At 39.0% G+C, this 15609-nt stretch overlaps 1 long non-coding RNA gene across 1 annotated transcript; it reads right to left on the minus strand.

Moving 5' to 3' along the window:
- Positions 1–509: 509 nt before the first annotated feature.
- Positions 510–15253, minus strand: LOC131411134 (uncharacterized). The gene is made up of 3 exons (XR_009221502.1): positions 15172–15253; positions 10776–10890; positions 510–615 (listed from the first exon to the last, which is right to left on the minus strand). It is a non-coding gene; the product is annotated as an uncharacterized LOC131411134 (long non-coding RNA).
- Between the last annotated feature and the right edge of the window lie 356 nt (positions 15254–15609).

Consider the following 15609-nt stretch of genomic DNA (forward strand, 5'->3'; position numbering starts at 1 on the left):
ACCTTCTAAAAAACTCTTCTCATCTTAAACCATCTCCTCCTTTCCCACCACATTCTTGCCACTCAGGGGCCTTCTTTCTTTCCTGTAAACATACCATGCTTATATCTGCCTTAGATTCATTGGGGGCATGCCCTCCCCCATCTTTGTATGGTTGACTCCTCCCTGTCATTAGTTCTCAGCATAAGCGTCGTCTGTCTGCCTAGAATAGACTTCTGCAACCACACAGTCTAAAAACTCTCCTCCCCACACCCTCAGTTAGTCTCTATCAGATCCCCTTTTTAAATACACTACATGGCACTTTCTCTATCTGATATTTTCTCCATCTATCTATTAATCACCTATCTGTCTTCTGATTCCCTTCAGTGGTCATGAGCAGGAATTTACTAGTTTACTGCTGTATCTTCAGCACCTGTAATAGTGTTTGGGACATAGGAAGAACAAAATAAATATGTATTGAATCAATACATGAGCAGGAAGAGAACTGAAAACCGGGTGCTTACCTCAGTTCCTGTGATCCTGCCTTGAGAAGATGTAACAAGACCAGTTAGCAGGTACTTTCAGGTAAGAATATGTCAGAGGTTGGACATCTTGGGGCGTGCCAGGAACCTTCACGAACTAAACAAGAGAAAACACAGATTGACACAAACAAAGAGAGCTATGTCTGTCTTCACTTGTGGGGAAACGAACTTCTCTAGGCGGCTGTTTGTGTCTTTGACAACATCAGTGTAGTTTAAGCTACTACTTCCCAAGGCAATCTCCTGAGAAGAAATTTCCTTAAGCAGAGAATAAATAATTTTCACTTCATGTTCTAAAGTAAATTACTGGGGGTTTTCTGCCAGATAGTCATGACTTTATAAGGAGTGTACAAATACTGTTAAGTAAAGTGACATAGTGTCCTCACTTCTCAGCAAACAGCCAACTTAGATGACTCACATACATAGGGTGAAAATTATATCTGCAATCAAAGATTGGAGCCAAAGTTGGTCGCTGGAAAAGTGCTTAACAAATCTTTGGCTTCTACGTCGGGTTTCATGTGGAGCCAGGATTAACAAGGGAAAGCATGACCAGAATGGAATGTGAGGTTTGAGCATTGCAGAGAAGATGTCCCCAGGGCTGTGACCTGCTTTTGGGCAGCAGCCCTGGGAGCTGGGCTTGTTTCAATCTTATGCAGTTTTGCACTCATGACCAGTCAATGGGATAGGGAGACAGGCGGCAAGGATGCTGGGTAAGAAAACACACCAACATATGTTTTGTGAAAAGAAAAGGTAAAGATCACAGTAAGGGCACTTCTGGGAGAATGCGGATAACGGCAAATTTATTGATAAGGGAAGAAGCAAGGAAGTCAACTGGTCCCAATTTCATAAATAACAGAGCTTATAGGAGGCACTGTTTTTCTGAGATTCATGCTTCCACGTAAGCAGAAAAAGTAGAACCTGAACCTGATAATATTAGTACCCAGCAGAGAGCTTCTCATAAAAATGTTGTATTACCATTGACCATACAATAGAAATGTGTAAAAATACAAGGTGATAATAATGATAAGCATCCCAAAATCTCACAAGCAGAAGTATATGATAAAGAAAAGGATTGCAATTCCTTTTGAAGAACAATATGAAAAGAAAAATTATAGACCTGGATCAAAGAGAACATTACTCAGTCTCTCATTTGTTTATTTAACAAGTATTTATTGGACAATACTTTGTGCCAGGTACTGCATCAGGCACTGTGGACATGAAGGTAAATAAGGTGGACATAAAGGTAAATAAGTTGTACATCTTGAAAATAGATTTCAGGAAAATGTGGACTAGCGTAACCCGTATACAAGTAGATAGTAGTTGGAGCAGTGGTGGCAGGTCAAGGGAGGGACTACTTGCTAAGACGGGAGAAACAGGAGCATGTTAAAGCCCTAAATCCTTTCTGAAAAGATTGATTAAATATTTCTGTTTCTTTCTATTTATCACTCCATCACAGTTCAGTGAATGCTGCTAAAGTAGAACTTATTTTATCCCTTTTTCGAACAGGTGTTTTAGTCCCTAAAGACTAGAAAAGAAACTTCTAGACAGGACTTTAAAATAGTATCTAAGCGATGTCTTCTCTCAATTCTCCATCCTCACTGTCTTCACAATATCCCTGCCCAAAACGAGATGGTTTACCTTAATTACTATTATTATTGTATTAAAAAGGAAGCCCCTGCCTACCAACTTCGACACATTTTAGCTGCATTTGAATCATTCAGTTTCCTGAACATATGCTAAATTTTTTTAACTTGAAAATCTTTTTTAACTTTAAAATTTCTTTGCCAGTATTATATAATTTTTTTTGACAAGGATCCATTCATTCATTCAACAAATGTTTACTGAGTGCATCCACTCTGTGCGAGCGACTGAACTAGGCAATGGGAAGAGAGACAAGCAAGGCACAACTGACCCTGCCCTGAGGCCTTGAGGTCCTAGTGAGAGCAAGTGAACAGGGAATCCCAAGAGTGTGCTGAGGACTAAGATAAAGGATCAGCTCTAGGAACTATGGGGGCACATTATCGAACAAAGTCTTAGGGTTTCAGGAAAATTTTTCAAGGGAAACAACATCAAAACCGAAACATAAAAAAATGAGAAGAATTTATCCAAGTAAAGAACAGAGGGAAGAATGTTCTAATCAGAACTAGACGTATTTTCAAAATCCCAGAGATGAGAGATACATTCCAGAAATTACAAGTATGTGACTATGTATATTGGTGGGGAGTTGCGGGGGAGAGTGGGGTGGAGGTGTGATGGAAGGGTAGAAGATGTGGACGGTGCTCAGGTTTCCAAGGAGAGAAGAAAAAGAAAAGTTGTAAAAGATCTCATAAGCCATACTAAATATTTTTAATTTTATCCTGAGGACAACAGGAGCCTTTGGATGTTTTTAAGCAGGGGAGACATGAAAATAGACTTCTATTTTAGAACACTAACACTGACTACAGAATAAAAAATAGATCTTAGGAAAACATGGATTATAGTAGCCCACATATAAGTTGAAGGTGGGCAGAACAATGGTGTCATAGGCCAAGGGAAGGACTTTTTGGCAGGAAGGGAGAAAACTGAGCATGTTAAATATTGCTGTTAACAAATCTACATAGAAGATTGGAGATACAGAAGAGAGGGGATGATCAGTAAAGCAGTCTCTGAGAACATAAGAAGGGATGTGATCCGGAATGCACAGCGAGGAAGCAGCGTTGAAAGAGAGACACATCTTCCATTAGAACAGGAGGAAATAGGAAATGGTGGATGTGGATGAAGGTCAAGTTTTAAATTTGGTGGCAGGAATTAAGGAAATTCTGTTCTTGCTTCTGTTTTATCTAAGATCTGCTTGCAAGATTTTTTTGCTAAGAGTGATAGGAGAGGAGCTAGGGTAAGGAGTTTGAACAGAGTAGGGAATCTGAAATAGCCACACTGGATGACTGAGTACACAAGAAAGTGTCTCTGGTAAATGTTAAGTATTTGGTTGAGATCGAAACCATACATTTTTAGTAGCATGAGTCTGGCCAATTGTGTGAATACTTCAGCAGAGCTCAATAGCCCACGTATAGGTGTCTAGAGACCAGACATTTAGAATGACTTAGCTTTAAAGTTTGGCCAGGCAGGTGTGGAGGAAGAACAAAAGGGCAAAATAGTCTGAGGATACTGACAAAGGTAGGGTCCAAAGGGATAAAGCATGGAAGCAAAGCTGGAAAAAAATAAAATTGGGATGGGGAAGACCAATGGATATAACAAAAAAGGCAGAAACTAAATATCTCTATGAAGTAGAAAGTCAAGTATAGTGGGAGACATTATTTATGAACGACTGAAGGAGTTGATGTGGAAGAGTGGTGTAAGTTATTTTAAATATTTGGAGGTGGAGAGAAGTTCCAGGGGATGACAAGATCGAATTGTCAACATGAGACTGAGCAGCTGAAGAGGCCATGGAGGAGAAGGTCATTGGAGTTGAGATTGTTAGGTGTTGGCGGGTCGTCTACATGGACATGCGGGAGTGGCAGAACTCAGGGTTGAGAGAAAGACCACAAGTAGCTGCTGATGTCTCGAGTAAACAGGGCATAATTACATTGGCAAGTAAGGTCAGTGAAGAGGGATAAAAGATGATACAGTCAGGGCCGGCCCCGTGGCTTAGCGGTTAAGTGCGGGCACTCCACTACCGGCGGCCCGGGTTCGGATCCCAGGCCCCCACCGACACACCGCTTCTCCAGCCGTGCTGAGGCCGCGTCCCACATACAGCAACTAGAAAGATGTGCAGCTATGACATACAACTATCTACTGGGGCTTTGGGGGAAAAAATAAATAAATAAAATTATTTAAAAAAAAAAAAAAAAGATGATACAGTCAGATGGCCTGAGCCCCAAAGAGGCAGTGGTTTTATGTGAAGGTAGATAAGTAGTGGTTTAGAAGAAGCCAAAGAGGGGCACGCTGAGCCCACTTCCTACCCCGAGGAAAGTGAACTGTGGACAAATAACCCGACTCTACCTGAGAGAGCTTCAAGGAAAGTGATTTCCTCAGGAGCAGCCAGGTATCTGAGCCTGGAGGTGGACAGAATCAACAGAGATGGGTTGAGGATGTAATGATATTGGTTAACTACAGAGGAGGGTTCCACAAATCACAGACGAAAGCCTGAGATGGTGTGGGATAGTTTGACATTGACTCAAGGAAGAAGAATACCTGAGAAAAGAAATAATGGGAAGGTCTTATGTTTTGAGTGTTGATCAAGGACATTAGAGATGTGAGGCATGGTGGGTTCAGCTGGTCTCAGGGTTTCCAAAAAATTAATCACAGTTTTCTTCTTGGAATTGTAGACACTTTAGGCTGCTTAGAAGGATTTAGTGACAGACTAGATTCAGTTTTACTTACTAGACAGCCCAGTCAAAGTGAGTAGTCTAGAAAAAGGATTATTTGATCCCCAAGCCTCACCTGTTAGGAAGGACAGGAGTCACTGGGGCTGCAGCTGTCAGTCAAGATCTGGACTTTTGAGCAAGTCCTGGTCTCTGAAGGATGGAGAAACTCTGCCTTCTTTGGACTTTCTCTAAGTGTCTCTAAGAGCCAAGAGTACAGAGAGGTTGGCTCTTGCAAAAAGGCTCCTCAGCTCCTTGCGGAGAGGCTGCCGATGAGAATGGTAGTTCCTAGAAGAACCAACAGAGCTGAGGAACAGCTGCAGCTTCTGGTGGCTGGGGGACTCTGAAACTTTCTTCAATTTTTAGAAAATTCTATATATTTTTTTAAGTGATCACAGAGAAAAATTGGATGTTCAGTACACAGAACATTTTATTTTCCTTAGCCATTTGAGAGTAAGGTGCTGAATGGATGCCCCGTTACCCATGGATTCTTTAGCATATATTTCCTACAAACCAGAACATTCTCCTATATAATCACAATAAATCCATCAAATCAAGAAATTAACAGTGATACTACCAACTAATTCTCAGACGCCATTTAAGTTTTGCACATTTTCCCAACAATATCACTTATAACAAAAAAATTCAGTCCAGAATCAGAAATTTGGTTGTTGTGTCCCTTAGTCTCCTTCAGTCTGGAAGAGATTCTCAGTCTTTCCTGACTGTCCTGATGCTTTACAGGCCAGGTACTTTGTAGTATGTCCCTCAGTTTGGCTTCGTTTAATGTTTCCTTTTGATTAGATTCAGATTGTGCATTTCTGGCAAGAATATTTCAGAAGTGACAACATGTTCTTCTCACTTAATCCTATCAGATGGCAAGTGATTTCTATTTGTCCATTACTGATGATGTTTACTTTGATCTGTTGCGTGAAATGGTGTCTGCAAGGCTTCTCCACTGTAAAGCTCCTCCTTTCCCCTTAGAAATTAATAATTATTTTGTAGGGAGAGACTTTGAAACTATATGAATATCCTGATCCTCTTCAAAATTTCAATTTATTTATATCTAAAAGGATTTCCAATTTTATTCAATGGATTTTAAACTATTATCATCATTATTTTTATGCTCAAGTTGTTCCAAACTTGGCCAGAAGGAGCCCATTCAAGCTGGCTTCTGTTTCCTTTTGACATGTTCCCAAAATCCTTTTAGCACTTCCTTCCTTTCTGGCACAAGATGTCCTGACTTGTATTTTCCCTGCCCCATCCCTAGAATTCACCATTTCTTCAAGGAGCCTTGGTTCCTTTGCGTGGAAAATCATATTTAAGAGCCAAGATCTGAGTACTAGATATGCTCATTGCTATTGGGGTGTAACTGCTCCAAGCCCCTCTTAGTGGAAAGGGCTAAGAAATATACGTCTGTAGATATATATCCAAATCACTTCCCTATCTATATGTTTACACCTTTAATTATTTCTACATCTATCTGGCTATCTGTCTATCTATCTATCTATCTATCTATCTATCTATCTATCTATCTATCTATCATGGACCATGAGTTCACATGGATACTTCCAAGTCCAATCCAACACAACAGGGTTTATTCTAGTTTTCTTCCTTTTTTATTTGTAACTCTCTTCTTCAAAAGTGAGAAAGTTGTCTTCAATATATTTACTTAATTGATCAATCTCAGTGGATGTAACCTGCCTCATTGTCTCCCCCTGTGTGGCTGCCTTTTCTCTCTGCCACAGCTCTGATTCCACATTCTGAGCTGCACCTCCATGTGGACAGCCCCTCACCCCACTGGGGCTCTGACACCTCACATCACTCCTCTGCAGAGAGGCCTTCCTCATCTTACTGGGGCTCTGATACCCCTCACCATGTCCTCCTTCTCCATCCCACTTGTTCTCCAACATCCCACACCAGGCCACCCCCAACATGGACACTCTCTTTTCCCTGCCTGATCTCTGCCACCTAGCACCAGGCAAGTGCTCCTTGGAGATGCTCTTTTTATCCTACTCAGGCTCCAACTCCCCCTACTGGGCCACCCTCCACGTGGACTCACACCTGACCCTGCTCAACTTTTGACACTCTATGCCAGCTTCCTGTTTCTTCTCTGCATTGGATGTCTTCCTTACTCTGAACAGGCTCTGACTCCCCACCCAAGTCACTCCTTCCCTTTGCAGGGATGCCCTCCTCACCCCGCTAGGGCTCAGACACCCGATGCCCTAGTGTGGACCATCTTCACCTTGCTGAAGTTCTCAGCCACTGCCGCCCCTCCCTGACACACACATATCTAGGATGCCTGCTTTGGCTCTGCCCCATCTAATGGGTTTAGGACTGAATTTTTCAGAGAAGGAAGAAAATGGCTCTGAAATACTTTTAACATAGACAATGAAGGGCTTCAAGATGTCTACAAACTCATGATTTGTCATTTTTTAATCTTAATGTTTACAACTGTCTGGTTTGTATCACTGTTATGAATAACTGATTTATCTGAGATGAATAAAATTCAGTAAGCTCACTGGTATCTCATAAGGTATAAAACTAGCCTTTTCAATAATTCTGAGGAAAGATTTATTTTATCTGATATCTATCTCCCAGGAGCAGATGAAATGGGCCACCCGCAGTGTCTTTGTCATTTTGAAGAAGACCACAGTCTGAAAACGTTTTGAGAATTGCAGGTCTATAGCAACTGCTTCATAATTAATACCAAACCCTGCGAAATTCCAGCAACCCACTTTGTAATCACCATGGTTCCAAGGAAAGTCTGGCTTTAGTCATGACAGAACCAGCCCTTTGGACTACATTTACTGTCTGGAAAATGCCATTTTTTTCAATTCTTTTAATTTTTATGCACATTGTTGGGTACTGACGTGACTAAGAATATGAATAACATTTTTATTACTTTTAATGAGATTGGAAAATTGATTTACAAAACATTAACTTTAAATAAGAACTCATTCTTTTCATTGTGTTCACTGTCAGATTTTGTTTAGAAATTTGGTGTGTATATGTGTGTATCAACACTTGTATTCAAGTTTTCTCTATATAGTTTTATTTTAGTACATTTCGTGTTAAACCCCTGATTAGTGTTTTACACTTGTGGAAATGTATTTATTCTTGTTATTTTAAAACATTCACCATTTAACCACAGATGCACTACCAATTTCTATATTTTAGCTTTTCTTTACAATATCATAAACATGTTTAAATAATAACCAATTAAAAAGTGAAACTGTTGATTTGATTACTTACTTTTGTGTAGCTTAAAAAAGAATGAGTTGGGCATTACTGAATTTAATTTTTTCCATTGAAGGTTTTCTTTTCCTTTTTAAAATATATGTGTAGTCATTTCTTAAAACTAACATAATTTCTAGCCCTATTTCTGCATGAAGCTCAATTTAAAACAAGCTATTTTGAAATTCAGCAGTGGCCAAACTACAATGTCATTTTCCTTCTGGAATAGGGACAGGTTAATTTCTCTTCCCAAATGGGAATGGAAAAAAATTCATTCTTTTTCTCTGATATTAACCTATGTAAGTTTTATAGGCTTTTCCTTTTTCCGAGAATGCGGAAACTGCAGGAATTTTACCAGCATGTTTTGCTTGTATTTATTTTTCAGAAGTCTGTTATTTTAAAAAATATATGACAATACACCCAACTTAAAGACTTTGCAATATAATGTGCACAACAGATTTCAATAAAGGCTACAATACTGTGGGTGCTTTATAATTTATTAGTTTTACTAATGAGTTCACCTTTAAACGATGTCGTTGGTTGTATAAAAGACGCTGACTATGTGTGTTGATCAATTTCCAATCTTGTTAGAAATTCTTTTGATCCTTTTTTCATGTTACCTTTTCTTCTTTTCTTGAAACAACACTTTTCTATTAATAAATATACGGGATTCAGGAGTAATTTTTTCTTTTCTGCTTGCATTACAAAATGGAAATGAATGTGTGCTCCTCCCTGAGAGTGGTTTATGATTTAATAATGCCATAGCTCCTGGTCTTGTCGGTATTCTTACCTCTGCAAGCATATTTTGGCCAATCTCAGAGACGCCTCACGTCATGTGGGTGTCAGGAATACACAGCAAATCTCTTAAGCAGTCTGCCTTTAAGTACCACATCAGGTGCAAGAAGATATGCAAAATTTTTGCCATATAGTTTTTCATTCCACTGAAGCTTATTCTTTGACTAACTCATAAAAATTTATATTTCCACTTAGAGTGATTTAACACTTTTACCAATCTAATCGCTGAATATATATTTGTTGTTAAAGAATTGCCCTCAAATTCGGCCTTCCACTTACAATGCAAAATGTACAAACATTTTCACATCCTAAAATAGAATATAACTAAATTAGGCCTACAGTTTTTGTAATAAAAGGCTTATGTAGCCTGTGATAGTCTATGAAAAGGAATAATTTAAAACAAATGTTATCCAATTTTTAAGTCTGGAAAATGTTTTGTAATATTTGGTATAAAACAGATGAAATAGAGTATTGTTACCAAAAGAACATCTATTATATGTCCTCCTATTTCTTCTGAAACTTTATTCTCTGAACTCAAATGAATAAATTTCCCATGGGGAAAAACGTCTCTTGTCTACAATTAAGGTCCTGATTAGATCAACACTTGTAGTTTGGTGCGGATTGGACTTTTCCCCCCATTGTTACTGTAAGTTGTGTAAGGTTTGCAGAGAAAGTATGCTCTCTAGGAGCTGGAACCAATTTTTTAAATTCTCGTAATACACGTGTCCAGTTGGTTGAACTGCTGACTTAACTCCATCTTTTAAAGATAGAGTAAGCCTCCGCACAAATGGAGAAAGGTCGAGTTATGCTAATTAGAACCATTTAGTCAGCTGCTCGACACTTATTGGACGTGATAATCAACTTGCAGTATAGGCGGTAAACTTCACTGTATGGTAGGGCTTTTAAATCCATAAAGTATGCAAGAAATTCTCCCAGACCACTCCTTTCAGCTCAGAGATATGCTAAAGCAAAGATGTGCGACTCTGAGGCAGCCTGGGGGAGGACCAAGGGAAAGGGACGGCTGTGCTCCTCAGCAACGCCCCTGCTTATTGGACAGAGAAATAGTGCGTGTAAGAAAGAAGCCAACCTCTGAAGATTTGGTCATAGGGATGAGATGAAAGGAGGAAAGGGGGGAGAGAAAAGGAGTTGTAAAAAAGCAGGAAAGGATTAAATTTCAACAGTGAACATAGATGATGTATCAGAGAAGAAAAAGATATTTACCAGTTGTCAAAAAGCTACATACATGGGGATAAGGTGGGGGCGGGTGGGAAATGGGGTCAGCCAGGGTCTTTTTACTTCTACTAAGAATAGCCCAATATTGCACCTAAATTAGAAAAATTGACTTCATTGCCTTTGGTATTATTTTGTAGTCTAAATTAAATTTGGAAAACAATAACAAATAAGTAAACTAATAATTCTGGCCAAACCTTCATATTAATTTTATAATCTCCAGGAGTTTGTAGGCACAGGCCCACAGTTAGAGGATCCCAAAACTCACAGCCTTATCAGACTCTCCTAATAACCCATGTTCTCAGGACCCTCCTCATAAACTATGCATGCCTATTTAGAATCAATTAACCTTCTCCTCAGGCCCAGCTTGTAAACTTGCCTTGCATATACATATGTAGGTTACGATTATCTCTTGTGCAATTACATTCCAATGCTATTTACATATGTTATGTGAGTACAGCTAATAATCAAAAATAATAAGATTTAAATAGTAAATGCTACCATAGAATACCTCCCAGTGTGACCAAACAGTAGCATCAAGGGGAAGTTGGGCATTCTGATAACAGCAGAATTTGTGAGATACAGGGAAGATTGTCATTTTAGATGGAGAGGAATATAGATAGAGGTTAGCAGGGAGCACTCAGAAAGGAGATAAACTTACAGAATGTGCAGCGGGGAAGAGAGGCTTTCTTATTTAGCAAATATTTTCTGTTTCTAGATTATTTTTCCCAGCCTTCTTCAAAGGATGTTTCAGGAATAATGGTTCCAAAAACACTCTGGTTAAAAAAAAAAAAAAAATTTCATGGTTAAATGAGTGTGAGCATGTGGCATATTAAACCCCCCTCTTGGAGATTCATAATATCTGTGAGCAAAATAAAGGTTATACAATGTTACACAGCTTTTGAAAACCTGTTTAAAATAGTTTTATTTATCTGACCCTAATAACTTCCTGTATTTAACCTAATAACTTCCTGTAACAACAGTACTGTTCTGCAATATACAATTTTTTTAAACTGATATGTTTTTCCATTCCTCTGCTTATCCATTCTGGTAGAGTAAAATCCTCTCAGCCGTTACTTTTCTTCTAAATATTTTAGCTCTTCTTCATCTGTTTAGTTTTCTAAATTAATGTTATATTTTTTTCAAATTAAAACAGCACTTGGAGTTTTTAATTAGAATTCATTAATACTTTAACAGGGAAGAACTGATAGGTTTACAGCGTGGCATAGTGGTTAAATGCACGCACGCTTCAGCGGCCCGGGGGGTTCGGGGGTTCAGATCCCAGGCTCACATGTCAAAGCCATGCCGTGGCAGCGTCCCATATATAGTAGAGGAAGATGGGAACGAATGTTAGCCCAGGGCCAATCTTTCTCAGCAAAAAGAGGAGGATTGGCATCGGATGTTAGCTCAGGGCTGATCTTCCTCACACACAAAAAAAGAAGAAGAACAGATCATGTCTTCAAATGTTCACGTCACTATTTATGGAAGGGAAAATTACTCAGTAAATGTTTAAAGTTTTCTTTATATAGGATTTATCTAATTTTTGTTGTTGTTGTTATTGTTAGTGAGAACTTTAGTCTCAGTTAATAGAGTATTTAGGTATATAGCAGAAAAACTCGATTGATTTTTTTTTCCCCACATTTATTCTATACTAACCAGTTATCTGAACTATTGGAATTTTTTTGGATGATTTCCTTTGATTTTCTAGATTAATTTATACTATCTGAAAATAATTTTGTGCTTCTATTATCTGTTTTATTGCTAGACCTCCTGTTTCTGCTTTGTATCTTGTATTGTTCTGAAATGTAAATATTAGGTGTAATAACAGACATCCTTATCCCACTTTTGATGTTAAAGGGAATGACTATAGTTTTTCACCATTAAATAAAATGTTGGCAATTGATCTGAGGTGAGGACTAATTATCTTGTTAAAGAATTATTCTTCAAGTCCTAGAACACAGATCGTTTTATACAGAAACAGAAGTTTCATTTTATCATGGGCTTTCAAAATCTTTCTCAATGATCATATGGTTTATCTTTATTAACCTTTTGAAATAATTATGTTAATTATATTAATAAATATCCTAATAAATAAACAACTTTTACATTCCTGGCTAACACTAGTTAATTATGTTGGATTTTTCTTAAATATTCCAAGGAATACGATTTACTATTACTATTTAAGATTTTTTGCATATACAATCCTAACAACTGTTCTGAGATTTTCTTTGGCTGGGGAGAGGGGAGGACAGGGAAAAGATCTTTTCCAGGTATTTGTAGCAAGGATATTATCCATCATTTTATATGCTCCAAAATGATTTATTATTTTAATATATAGTATAAGAAATATGAGCTCCTTAAAGATTCCTACAAATTAACCATAAAAATATGTAACCTTGTAAAAAACTACAAGATCTTTTTGGTAAGTTAAAAATTTTATTCCGTAATTGTTGATCTGTTAAGGCTTCTTTTAAAAATTTATGTTTAAAATTTCTTTTTATGTGTCAATTTTAGTAAAATTTAACTCCTCATTGAAACAGATTTATCTATTCTCTTGAATTTGTCAAAAAGAAGAATGCAAAGCAGATATTGTTGAAAAACGAAGGATTGGAGTCAAGTAAATTTGGGGAACATTGGACTGAATAAAGTTTAATAGGTTTGCTTACTACAGAACTTCTCAGAATTCTCTAAGAGAGTCAGTCCTTTGAATCTCTCAATAAGAGAGACATATAGTAAGCAGAGAGTGGTTCCCAAACTTATTTGCTGTGGAACTCTTTTGCCCCGAGCATCTTGCAGATGGAATATACTTTGAGGAGTGCCAATTCATATCTTACCCATCATACGGAAACAAACAGACAGGTAGGTAGGTAGGTACAGACATACAGGTAATTATAAAAAAATTATAGAGCAATTTTTGAAGTTGCTATAATTTGCCTACGAGTTTTAGCAATATTTTTAAATTAATCATAATTTGTCTGGATTTAAACTTTTCTTATAGTTTAAGAAAGCACTGTGCTTTCTTGACTGAATTTCGTTGTTCCCCATGGTTGCGAGTTATATAATGGTCACCTCTGGTCAGTTAACAGATCTTCTTGAGGGTTCAACATAAACACAGTTATTTCCCCTTTGACCTTGTGCCCTGGTCAGTATTTTCCCTTAGGCATTACTTGAATATTCTCTTTTTAGAAAGGGTTAGTAGTGCTGTTGACTGCCATTTAGGAAAGAAATTCTGAATGAAGACTAACTAAAATAAACTATGACATATCAGAGTTGAAGATTCTTAAAAAGACGTGACCTAAATGAGGGAAAACATAGACACATTTCTTATACAAAACTACACTGCTCGTGACATATAGAACCATTCTTAGCTAAGGACCGTAACATGCTTAACAAATGATACACTGAAGGTAAAAGCTGAATTATTATCATTTTTGGAAGACTGGGACTGGACCCCTGGCAGACACACACACAGACTCACACATACATTCACACAGATATGCACACACACCCCTAAACTTTACTTAGGCAACACAAGTGAAAGACGCACAAAAGGAGAAAAGATAAACTTTACCTCTTTCCTAATTTTGCCCAGACCCAGCCTACATAAATCTGATTTTTTAAAAAGTTGCACTCCTCTATCCCCATAGTTCAGTAGATCCACCTTAGTGCGGAATCATGAATGCCTTTTATTTAGTCTGCTCACATAGCTTACCGTGTCACCAGCTATGAAAGGTCATTTGCTCAGCATGTTTGAGTGGCTTTCCAGCAGCACAGGCTCTTTAGACTTCATTAGGCCTAATCAGCTGGGCCACGTAGGGCCCAGAATGAGGAGCCTCCTACTATTCAGAGGAAAGAATAACAATCAAAATTTAAATATCCTCACACAGTTTTGTTACATATCAAGAAAAATGGGCCCGAACTTCTTATCATTCTTAGTGTGCTCATATAGCCAACAGTTCTGAAATAACAATTACAGATGGAAGCACCAAGACCCAAAAACGCAAGACTAGCTCACTAGCCTGAGAGCCTCTTGTGACCCATAAATTCAAAGTGGGAACTGCTTTTGGTGTCTGAGAAAAGACCCATGCATGCCACACGCCCAGGGCTTGGACGTTATCTTTGTGGCCCTAGATGCTCCAGCCATGCTAGAACTTGGCCATTCAGGCAGCGAGAACAGAGGCCGTAGCAACACAGCAGGTACTGAGAGGGGGAAGGTCCACCATACAAGGCGCTATGCTGTTTTGTTTCAGTAGACAAGGTCCTCATGATCCCTGACACTGCTTTCAAACAACCAGGAACAGCCTCTTGGTCTGGAGGAAGCTGGTCCTCACATTTCCCTTGGCAAAACAAAACAAAACAAAACAAAAAATGATCCACAGTTCTCATTTTCATGGTTTCAGCGACAGCAATTTCCTATGACCTCTCCATACCAGGAAATGTGATTAATGAATTATCTAAGTGACCCTAACCTGCACAACTGCGCCGGCAGGAGTAGCGATTCCAGCCGACCCAAATGGGCTGCAAGAGCGAGCTGTATGGGAAGGAGTCACCATCCGCTCACGTTAGGAAAGGGCCAGGAGTGGGCGGGAGGCCAGAGGTCTTCCTTGGGGTACAATGATCTACCTTTGAAACTGGCTCTGCAACAGAAACACTTGTGTGATGCTTTTTAAGGGACAGAGTGGTTCACATTTTTTAAAATAGGCAAATAGCAAAATGAAGCAGTTTGTGTGGAAATTAGACCTACCCAGCCCAAATCATTCGCACACCTCTGCTGATAAATTCTGGAATCCTGTTTCTGTCCACATTCCCTGCGACGGAACGCAGCACAGCCAGCCATCTGAGTACAGTGAATAGGCCTTTCCTAATCCATCAGTGTCTCCTGCCACTGTCTGCACTCGCTGCACTCGCCTCTATTCACCCGAGCTCTCTCCTTCCCGGGCATTTTAAATACAAGTCCTTCTCCACTTCACCAGAGACCTCTCTTACTTCTCAGAGCTGGCTACCAGCAACCCAACAAGTTTGAAGACAGTTCTAAGCAGCTGAAAGTAGAAGCTTACCTAAAACACATGACTGAGGAAAAGACGTCACTGGAAGGTTGAAGGAGCAGCTATGTGGGGGGCGAAATCAATTTCAGCACTGCTCACAAACCTGGAAACAGTGAGACGACACGATCACTTGACATCTAGTCAATATCCCCTTATCCCTTGGGACTCCTCTCTGCCCTGGCACTTTTCACTGCTTTGATTTATTTCCATGGACGTGACCAAGGATACCTATTATAGGTACTAGGCCCCATGCTAATTGTGTGCTTTGCGGGGAGAGGGGAACAAGAAGAAAAAGACCTGGCTCTGTAAACTGTCAGCTCTGTCAGCTCTAGGATCTAGAAGAACAGTATTGAACGGTATTATACCCCTAGCATCTAGAATAGTTCCTAAACAGTATGATATCCCCAGTATCTAGAACAGTATATGGCACACAGGAAGCATCAAGTAAGT

The sequence above is a fragment of the Diceros bicornis genome, chromosome 11 (assembly GCF_020826845.1).
Source record: "Diceros bicornis minor isolate mBicDic1 chromosome 11, mDicBic1.mat.cur, whole genome shotgun sequence".
Classification (NCBI taxonomy): Eukaryota; Metazoa; Chordata; class Mammalia; order Perissodactyla; family Rhinocerotidae; genus Diceros; species Diceros bicornis.